Source organism: Rattus norvegicus, chromosome 7 (assembly GCF_036323735.1).
Source record: "Rattus norvegicus strain BN/NHsdMcwi chromosome 7, GRCr8, whole genome shotgun sequence".
NCBI classification, from domain to species: Eukaryota; Metazoa; Chordata; class Mammalia; order Rodentia; family Muridae; genus Rattus; species Rattus norvegicus.
The window spans coordinates 36,867,009-36,877,155 of record NC_086025.1 but is presented as its reverse complement, the minus strand read 5'-3'; the positions used below and the strand labels follow the sequence as shown (position 1 = coordinate 36,877,155).

General features: G+C 39.6%; 2 long non-coding RNA genes across 3 annotated transcripts; one reads left to right on the top strand and one right to left on the bottom strand.

The window, feature by feature from the left end:
- Window positions 1-2,675: 2,675 nt before the first annotated feature.
- Window positions 2,676-7,726, bottom strand: LOC120093572 (uncharacterized). Of its 2 annotated transcripts, XR_005486903.2 has the most exons (4): window positions 7,533-7,726; window positions 6,786-7,254; window positions 6,005-6,648; window positions 2,676-5,248 (listed from the first exon to the last, which is right to left on the bottom strand). It is a non-coding gene; the product is annotated as an uncharacterized LOC120093572 (long non-coding RNA). The 2 variants fall into 2 exon arrangements; XR_005486904.2 differs by lacking the exon at window positions 6,005-6,648.
- On the top strand, window positions 6,272-9,884 carry LOC134479672 (uncharacterized). Its single transcript, XR_010053262.1, has 3 exons — window positions 6,272-6,657; window positions 7,109-7,267; window positions 8,720-9,884. It is a non-coding gene; the product is annotated as an uncharacterized LOC134479672 (long non-coding RNA).
- The last annotated feature ends 263 nt before the right edge of the window (window positions 9,885-10,147 follow it).

Sequence of the window (10,147 nt, the reverse complement as noted above, 5' to 3'; positions counted from 1 at the left end):
AATCATGAAACCCAGTCCCTATAATAAATCTCTCTGTGTCTCTCTCTCTCTCTGCTTTCTCTCTCTTTCCCTCTTCCTCTTTCTTCCTCATCTCCACACATATATTTGAACATAAGAACACGTATACAGTTGATCTGTTCCTCTGTAGAATTCTAATATATCCGTTCTCTCAGTGTAGATTTACGGAGGATGTATATATGGCAGTTTCTCTTATGGGCAAAGCAACATAAAACTAACTTCTAACACTGGAAATAGGATAGCATGAATGAATTTCTTATAAAGGAAATGTAGAGAAGTCTCCGTGGAAATTGTGTTCTAGTTGGCAAAAGAAACTAAATACCAACAAAAACGGTATGGTATCCACCATATTTAAGAGGTTTGATGGTGACTAAACCTAGAAAAAATAGGATAGGCAGAAATGGGTGGTGGCTGCAATATGAAGCAGGGTGGTTAGGGGAGGTTTTTCTAAGATGATAAAATTCAAATGAAAGATATCAAAGGCTGGGTATGCTTGGCTTAAACAAGTAATACCAGCACCTGGGAAGTAGAAGCAGGAAGATTACAGGTTTGATGCCAGCCTGAGCTGTACAGCAAGAGTCTATCTAAAATAAAATGTAAGAATTAAGTGAATATTGGGGGGAAATGAGGAAGGATATTGACCATGATCAATGTTACTGTGTCACAGAAAAGAAAGAGTAGAGATCCAGAGCAGGTCATACTGTGCTGGGACTGGGAGAGGAGGGCAGGAAGAGAGAATGGAAATAGATAGCAGAAACCAGATGCTCAGGGCCTTGGAAGTCCCTGACCTGGGTTTAGCAGATACTGACAAGATCTGACTTCCACCTTCAAAGCCTCACTGGGTTGCTGATTTGAGAACTAACTTGGGAAGTGTCTTAGTCAGGGTTTCTATCTCTGCACAAACATCATAACCAAGAAGCAAGTTGGGGAGGAAAGGGTTCATTCAGCTTACACTTTACACATTGCTGTTCATCACCAAAGGAAGTCAGGACTGGAACTCAAGCAGGTCAGGAAGCAGGAGCTGATGCAGAGCCCATGGAGGGATGTCACTTACTGCCTTGCTTCTCTGGTTTCCTCAGCTTGTTCTCTTATAGAACCCAGGACCACCTGCTCAGGGAGGGTACCACCCACAATGGGCTGGGCCCTCCCCCCTTGACCACTAGTTGAGAAAATGCCTTACAGCTGGGTCTCATGGAGGCATTTCCTCAAGGGAGGCTCTTCTCTCTGTGATAACTCCAGCTTGTGTCAAATTGACACACGAAACCAGCCAGTACAGGGAGAATATTTTTAATCCTGTGATTTTTTGTTGTCTGTTCATCTCTAGCATTTCTCCCCCTTATCAGATTGAAGCTAGTTCATTTTAGAATGCTTCCTACTCTACATTGTTTGACTTACTGAGTGGTTATCCACTTGCTGATGTTTTCTATTTCTTCATCAGTCATAAGATATACATTATATTGTATATATATGTATAATATATATGTATATGTGCATATGTGCATGTGTTAAATCGAATCTGAAGAGATATGTTAAGCCTATTTCATAGAAGAGGAAAACTAAACAGGCAGGTGAGTTTAAGAAGAAAAAGAGAGAAAGCAAAATGAACTTGCGCATAGGAAGATAACAGACTTAAAATATAAAACAAAACAGTATGTTTCAGAATGAATTAGGACGTAAAAGAATTCATGATTATAGTAAAATAAATATATCAGTTCAACCTCTAAAATGGTGACTATACTATAATGCAGTCTATTTTCTTTAAACTTAACTTTTACTAAAAGCCTGGGAAGAGACTCAAATCCCAGTGTTGAATTGCAGTTACAGGCAAATCATCAGGTAAGCATCCCACAGCTAAAGAAAACTTGTCCCCAGAATATAAATCAAATATGTACTCGGAGCACATCTGCCACTTCCAAGTACGCGCTCACAACCTCATTGACTTGTCAGACAATTCATAGGTTTCACTGAACTTATTCTTTAGCACCAATTGTCTGGTGTTTGAAAAGCTGTATTCATAAAATCACTGGAAAATATTTATAAGCCGCATGGTGCCAGGCATTGGCAAATGTCCTCCCGTGGACATGTGCTGAAGCGAATAAGCCATACGGCTACTTCCCTCCCACATAATCCCTATGATTCAGTGGGATTGGATGACCTTCTTGGGAACCCTTTACGGCAGTCGGCATGGGTGCCAAAAGCCCGAGGAAGCTTGCTGGGCTGTTCTCATTTAAATACCGAGCTTGCTGGGTTCTTATTCAGACATCTTTAGACACACTTCCTTCTTGCTCAGCAAAACTGCTAATTGGCACAGGAAACATCCTGGCTTTGTCTGTTTTCTATAGAACTTGGAAATGCTTCTACCTGATGCTGCTGACAGAATTCTACTTTCAATGCTCTGAATGCCCCAGACATTTCAATGACAACATTGGGAGCAAAGTAACACATAATACACTTAGCTGGTCTTAAACTGTCTCAAGAAACAATGTAAGTCATTTACAGCAAAAAAAAAAAAAAAAAAAAAAAAAAAAAAAAAAAAAAAAAATCCCCTGAAACCTGAGGATTAAATAAAATAGGTGTTGGAATATAGCTATTTAAATTTGGTGAAAGCTGCACACAGGGCTTTTCTGTTTCTGTGGTCTTCTTCACTGGCCCCCACCCACAAAGTTTAATCTATTCACCGCTTGCTATAGCTAAGATTCCCAAGAAACCTTTCTTCATAAGCTCAAGAAAGCATGTTGTATTGGCAAAAGTTTAAAAAAAAAATGTTCTTGTACTTAACTGCCAGCCAAAGGCCCAAGTCTCACAAGCATCTGAAGGTGGAGGTAGGGGTGGTTGGGGAGAGCCTATAATTCCTATTTTTAGGTCCTTCCTGCCTCTTATGGGCTTATATGGAGTGAAAGGCCAAGGGGAGGCATAATTAATTACTTGTGAGCACATTGGGGACTTGGGTCTAAATTATTGTGAACTTTTAAGGCTCATCATTCTGAACCTACTTGGCCAAGGCACCCTAAGTTATTAGCATATGTGTTTGCACATATTTTCTTTGAATTCATGTTGATGCGCATCGTTTCATTTGAGCCTTTAGAGGCTGTCGTCCAGAGGATGTTATGTTCTGTTGTGCCTGTTCAAATGCATCAATTTGAGCAATACTCCTGCCCCAGCAGAAATTTTAAAGAGCCATTCATGACATTGTTTTAACACAGGACAAACCAGGTAGATGATTATGTACGAAAAACTCACAGCTAGACTTTTCTACATTTCACTTATAAGAAAGCCATTCATGCTACCCTATTCCCACTGTTAGAAGTTATATGAATCATTAAAGTTCTATGAGCTGATAATATGTCCAGGACTGTGATAAACATTTGAATGGCCACAAAAGAAAAGACTCCTGGAGTACTTTTCTTCTGAGAATGATTGAATTAGACTTACGATGCCTGCTAAATTGGTTATTGGAATTAGCTTTTCAAAGAGAGCGTCGAGAAGGGTAATATTCCATGCTTCAAACCCTCAACTTAAATATGCAGTAATATGTAATGCTAAACTAGAAACTGCCTTCAAGATCAGAGAGAGTTAAATATTCAGTCTTTGAGAGAGCATTATAATGATAGATAAAATAGAATTGTAAGTTACAGAAATAAAAAGAAAAATCACATGGGAATTTGATGTGTGGCAAAGCTGTTACTTCACCACCATGAGGAAAATGAACTATTTGCTAAGTAGGGGTGAAACAGCTGGCTAGGGGTTTGGTTGGAGTTCAAGTGAAATCTATATTTTTGAACTGAAAAAAATGAATGCTTTATTAACACGATGGATTAGCAACAACATAAAGAAACAGAAAAAAGTGATACAATTTTTCTTTATTATCTATCAGGAAGCAGGTAATATCTTTTTAAAAAAATAAATCATCATATGTAGGATATGTAAAAATTAGTGACAGAATTGACTACATAAGAACTTAAAATGTCATCCCATGAAATTATATAAAACGCAGCACCAAACTGATCAAATAACAAAAGTTATAACTAAAATGTCACCAAAAAAAAGACAAACTGGTAAAAAAAAAATTGCTGAACATATAAACATGGATTTAAATTCTAGATGAGCAAAAAATACTCACAAACCCATAGAGCAATAAGAAACACTTAAGACCCTAATCAGAGAAAATATAGACAGAAAATTTACAGAAAGGAAAGCAAAGACCAGTAATCATTTGTTTCACAAATATGTACTGAAAACCATGACTACTCAAAGTGCTTGGGGTATGGGAGAGAGCAATGCAGATGCAAATGACCTGCACCTCAGTGCATTCTATCATGGTGCAAAGCCAACATGGGTTGTCTTGGCTGTTGCTTCCCACCATGTATGCTGTTTAAATTACCTAGGGTCTCAATATTGGTTCTCCAAATGCATGCGTTGATACTTAATTCTCAATGTCATGTTAATAATACGGGGACCTTTAGGGAAATGGTTAAGCCACCAAGGTCCTAACCTCACAAATGAGATTAGTGTTCTCATTTAAAAACAAAAAACCAAAATTGTCTACTCTTTTTATCTCATCTTTCATGGTTGGTCAAGTTGATGGCCAAGATTAACCATCGCAAGTAGTCTATAAGTTACACTGGTTTCTAAAAGCTTCGGGAAGGGGCTTTACACTAACGTATTTTAAAATATTTTATATAACAGACATTTCGCATTATATTAATATTACTATGACTACTCTTAATTACATATGTGATTATTCCTTTTACTTATAGAATATTATAGAATCTATCAGATATCCCGTAATCTGTATTTTGGGATAATTTCAAAATAAAAATTAAGAAACATAAGTACAAAGATAACCGTTCCTATTCTGAAATACATCATAGTGTGAATATTACCCATATCAAGTATTATTAAACAAATTAATTTTAACTGGCAAAACATACATATTGCTGTGTGCTGTACAATGTTTAAATCAGGTTAAACATAGCTATGTATCTTCAAACATTTATCATCTTTTCAATAAAACTTCTCAATAATTTGCTATTTAAATTTATAATACATGATTATTGTCTATGATTACCATATTGTGTAATGGACGTCAGAACTCCTTATTCCTATAAAACAGTGACTTGATGTCATTGACATACCCTTCCTTTGAACAGTTCAAACTCAGGTCCCCTGGAAGAGCAGCAAGCACGATTAACCCTGGAGCCATTTTTCCAAGTCCCAACAGTTTTTGACTCTAGCAAATAATAGAGCAAAGAACTTTTTCAATTAAGAGATATCATTTTAGGGTGTAATGCTCAATAATTCTAAGAAGTCATTTGGATAACCTCTATGTGAGTGCTAGAGCTGAACCCAAATCTTCCAAGATTTCAGCCAGTCACAGCCGAGCGAGCAATGAGGGGTGGAGCCTAGGTAAAGGAAGTAAGTCACTCCTCTCTCGCTCTTCCTCTTCCTCTTTTTCCCTCGCTGCTTCTTGGATTTCTGACCTGTGGTACATGAACAGCCTTCGCTAGCACCTTCTCCCACTGCTGGGACATTCTTCCACCACAGACCTGAAAGTAATAGGGCTTCCTCAATATTTACTGGAAACACGAGCAAAAATAAAAGTGAAGTTCTATATCTTTGGTATGTCATCACAGTTGTAGAAGTCTGAGTGATACTGTCAAAATCAAAGATGTGAAATGTCTGAAAAAAACTCTCAGTTCACGCACGTATAAGAAAAAAATACATAGGATTTCCCCAATTTGATAATGGCATAAACTCACGAGGCATTATAAAGATGAGTCATGAGGATTAATGAAACTTTCTATGTTACAATGTTTTAAAAGTTCATCGTTGTACTATTCTGTCCATACAGTCTGTGCTAGGAGTATAATTGGAGGAAGACTGGATTATCTCTATATATAAAAAATAAAAAGGGGGGGTGTAGAGATGGAGAGATGTCGCCTACTGCTCTTCCTGAGGCTCTGCACTCATTCTTTGCCATAATTACCATCCTTATGATCCATCCAGTCACATTTTAATAAACCAGTGAGTGGAGCTTGGACATTCAGACCTTCAATACATGAGCCTGTAGCAGCCATTAGATCTAAGTCTCAACAGTGTATAACTTTCAACATGTGTTAAGTTGATGACACTTTTTGAGCAGTTTATACTTAAAACCTCATAGAGCATAATGTATTGTGAGCTTTATGTTATTTTCATTATGATATTTGGGGGTTTTTTTTTCTTTGAAATGGGGATCTGTCTTCTCATGTAAAAGTATAGGCTGGCCTAGACCTCATTAATATTCCTGCCTCATTCTCCATGCTGAGATTAACAGGTCTGAGAGATTTCTCCATCTTCAAGAAGTATAGTTGTTGTTATTAAAATCTTGTTGTTAAATATCAGCCCACGCCCACCATGCCGGTCCAGGTAGAGCCCACCAAACCAACACAGTTCCACGTGGAGAGATTTAATAGGAGAAGGAGACAAGGGGAAGGGGCGAGAGAAAGAAGAGAAAGAGGAGGAGGGCAGAAGAAGTCCACCTTTTATTTGGAATATGATGTAACTATTTCCTGGTGGAGGTAGGAATGGAACCAAAGGAACGCTGGGAATGTATAGCCGTTGCCATGGGAACAGTGACCAAACGTTGTCCTGTTGGAGGTAAAGGCAATTTCTGATACTAACATAACTCCCTTTTTCTTATCATAAAAAGGAGGAGGGGAAAGGGAGGGGGAAGCTGGTGGTGAAAGGGGGATGGGGCGCCGTGTCTCAGGCTACTTCCTGCTTACTGTCTGGGGGCATGGTCAATGTCGGGGTACAGCTGACGTTCACCATCGGGGCCCACTTAGTAAACGTTCGCATCAGGCTCCTCAGTGGACAGTGGCTGGTAATCCCGCAACAGGAACTGATTAATAGTTTGATTAGAAATTTTCTGTATCTGTCGTTGAAGGAACGTAGAGAGAAGATTAATGAGGCAGGGAGCAAATAGTAACACCAGAAAGATGACTAGGAAAGGTGTTATGAAAGGGAGCATCCACTTCCATATAGGGTTTTCGAAAGTCCAGGAACTGGAGGCCTCAGGTTCCTTGAAATTCCGCATGTCTGATTGTAGCTCCTGGATTTTTACTTCTGACTATCCCGGATTGGTTGACGTAGAAACAGCATTCTTCTTGAAGGAACAGGTAAAGACCACCTTCCTTAGCGTCAGGACATCCAGCCCTGTCCGTTCTGAAGCACCGCAGCTGCTAAAGAATCGACCTGTTTCCGGATGGTAAGCATGGTTTCAGACATTTTTCAAAACCCATTGTCAAGCTCATACGTGAACTTATTATATTGGGTCATGGAAGTAGTTATCCCTGCAACCCTAGTGCCAGCCCCTATGGCTATCCCTGTAGCACCCAAGAGTGGCAGGACCTGTTGGGCAGCTGTCGTATCTACAGCTGGGATTGGCAGGGGCTCGTTTCCCTTGATTACCCCTAGTTGGGGGAAAAGGATCACCAACGTGCAAACTCCTGACCAGGTAGGTGATGATATACCTGGGTGCCACAGAGGATTGACGTGTTTTTGGACTGCAGGGCATTGTGGCAGAGATGGGGTATCAAGGGTTGTGGTTCTGTTGAAGTCTAGCGAACCTAGCGTTCCTACAGAATGTGTCCTGGAGATTTTAAAACAGTTTGCCACACTAAAAAGAGAAATAGAGGAAAGGTATGGAGTCGTAGCGACCTCACAAAGGGTGAGGTAAGGTTATTGGGTTGTACCACTGGAGAAACCATAAGTGACAACTGTTTGTTCCCGGGGGTACGCGTAGCCAGCAATCTTTGAAGCGACCAGGTCTTTTCTAGGTTCCCTAGAGACACGTCGCTCCAAAGTAAGCGGAAGTAGTCAGAGATTACAATGACCTATTCCTGCTTCACCATTGCTTCTAATTTTTCTTTTTAATTAAACCAAAATGGGGGAATGTTGGCATTTTGTCTAAGCTCCACCCCCACAGCTACCTGGCAGCAGCCAGGTATGCTCTGCCCCACAGTCACCTAGCAACAGCCAGCTGTGCCTGACTATATAAGGGGCTGCTTGCCCCCTCCTCCTTCTCTTACTTCTCTCTTACTCCCCTCTGACCCCCTCTTGCTCTGTGTTCCTCACTGCTCTTGCCCCCTTCCCCATCCCGTCCCCCTCCACGTGCCCATGGCCCGCTGCCTTTCCGCTCGAGATTTGAAACCCTAACAATGGTACTCTATCAAACGAACAAAATCTTTAAATAGTTTGCAATTATATTCCACAGGCCCATTTAAAAATTGATTTGATATAAATCAATACAAATGCCTACTCATTTTCCCTGTTTGAAGTTAGAGTTGTATACTGACACATTACTGGTATGTTTATGATGTTTTTGTTAAAATTCGAGTCTCAATGCCAGAATAATTCAAGTTCTTTTGCTCTGTGATTTTTATTGACTTCTGTTTCAAATTTATTTATTTTATTTAAATTTATTTATTTTATTTAAATGCCATCTCAGTCATAGGCAAGTTAATAAATGAATGACTATGCAGACAAAAATGGATTTTAAAATCTATTTTACATGTTGAAATTAGGAATTCATAGTTTCTGAATTGTTTTCTCCAACACACTTTAAAACAGCCTTACAAATTGGACTTAACTGCACATGTATTTTGCTAACATTTTATTTCTTATGTGTTTTGGCTTTTGTTTTACACATTAAAAATAGGTTCAAGAAATCTTTAGGACATCACGTTCCATTCAGTTGCCCTCAGGATGCAGCATACAGAACCTTTACGTAGAAACCTCTTCAGAGTTCAAGTTGTCAAGTGTTAAGAATGTTATATCAACATGAGAACCCAGGAAGGAAAGCAAGTGACAGATGTGGCAAGCTGGAGTAATCAAATGTTGGTACCTCGGAGACTGCGTTTGGCCTCGTGAGATTGAGGAATGGACTCGTCACATGGGTCATACGGTGTTCGCACATGTTTTCAAAACAGAGTCGGAGGCGCTCTGCAGCAAACAGGGCTAGGAGAGTAGAAAGGCAAGCCACAGGCTGGGATAAAATACGTGCACACTGCACAGCCAACAAGCAGCTTGTATCCAAAATACACAAAGAACGCTTAAAACCGTAGATAGGAAAACAAACAACCCAACTTAAAAATGCACAAAAGATGCCCACAGAAACCTCAGAGAAGATATACAGATGGTGGGAAAGCATAGGAAAGGACACTTGTTACTGAGGAACTGCTTTCTGAACAATGATGGTGGACTACGACCCCAGATGAAAAGGCAAAACTGTCAATAACAGTTGCTGGCGGGGACGAGGAGCTGTGGGATGTCCCATTCATCGCAGCCCCCGATGTCAAATGGCATTGTGACTTGGGGAAATAGTTTGGAAGGTTTTTTTTTCAAATCTAAATGTAACGATGTAACCACTACGAGGCATTAATTAAAATGACTTGGACACTCAGCTCCACACAGAAATTGTGCTTAGAGTAGTTTCACTATAATGATCAAAGTATGGGATCAATTGAGATGTTCTTTATTAGATGAACGGATAACAAAACCTGTAATATGCACTCAATGGAATATTTTGAATGAGATACCAGATTCCCACATGGGAAGTAAAGAATCGACTCCTGCAAACTGTCCTCAGATGTTCACATTTTACACACACACACACACACACACACGAATGCATGCACGAACGCATGCACAGATATAACATGAAGCCAATTTTGTTGAATTTTATTGTTTCCTTGCTATTGAAAAGAAGAAAAAAAAGTTTGGCTTGTGCATAACTCTATAGAATCAGCTCTCATTTCCATAGGTACTGTGTCCATGGATTCAACCAACTTTTGATAAAAGTATTTTTAAGAGTGTGAACAAGACTGGCTACTTATACCTTTCTGTGGTTAATCTCTAAACAATACAGTGTAACACATGGTGTGACATTTTCACTTAGTTACAAGAAATCTTGAGATGATTTACTATATGGGAGAGTGTGCATAGGTACAAAGACTATGCCATTTCCCATATGAGATTTGGGCGTCTTAGAGTTGGCTATGGGTAGCCGGTTCTAAGTATAATCCCCTAGTATCAAGGGAGAAATGCACTGCCTCACTGTTTCCCCAGAGAACCTTCTCTTTGGTCA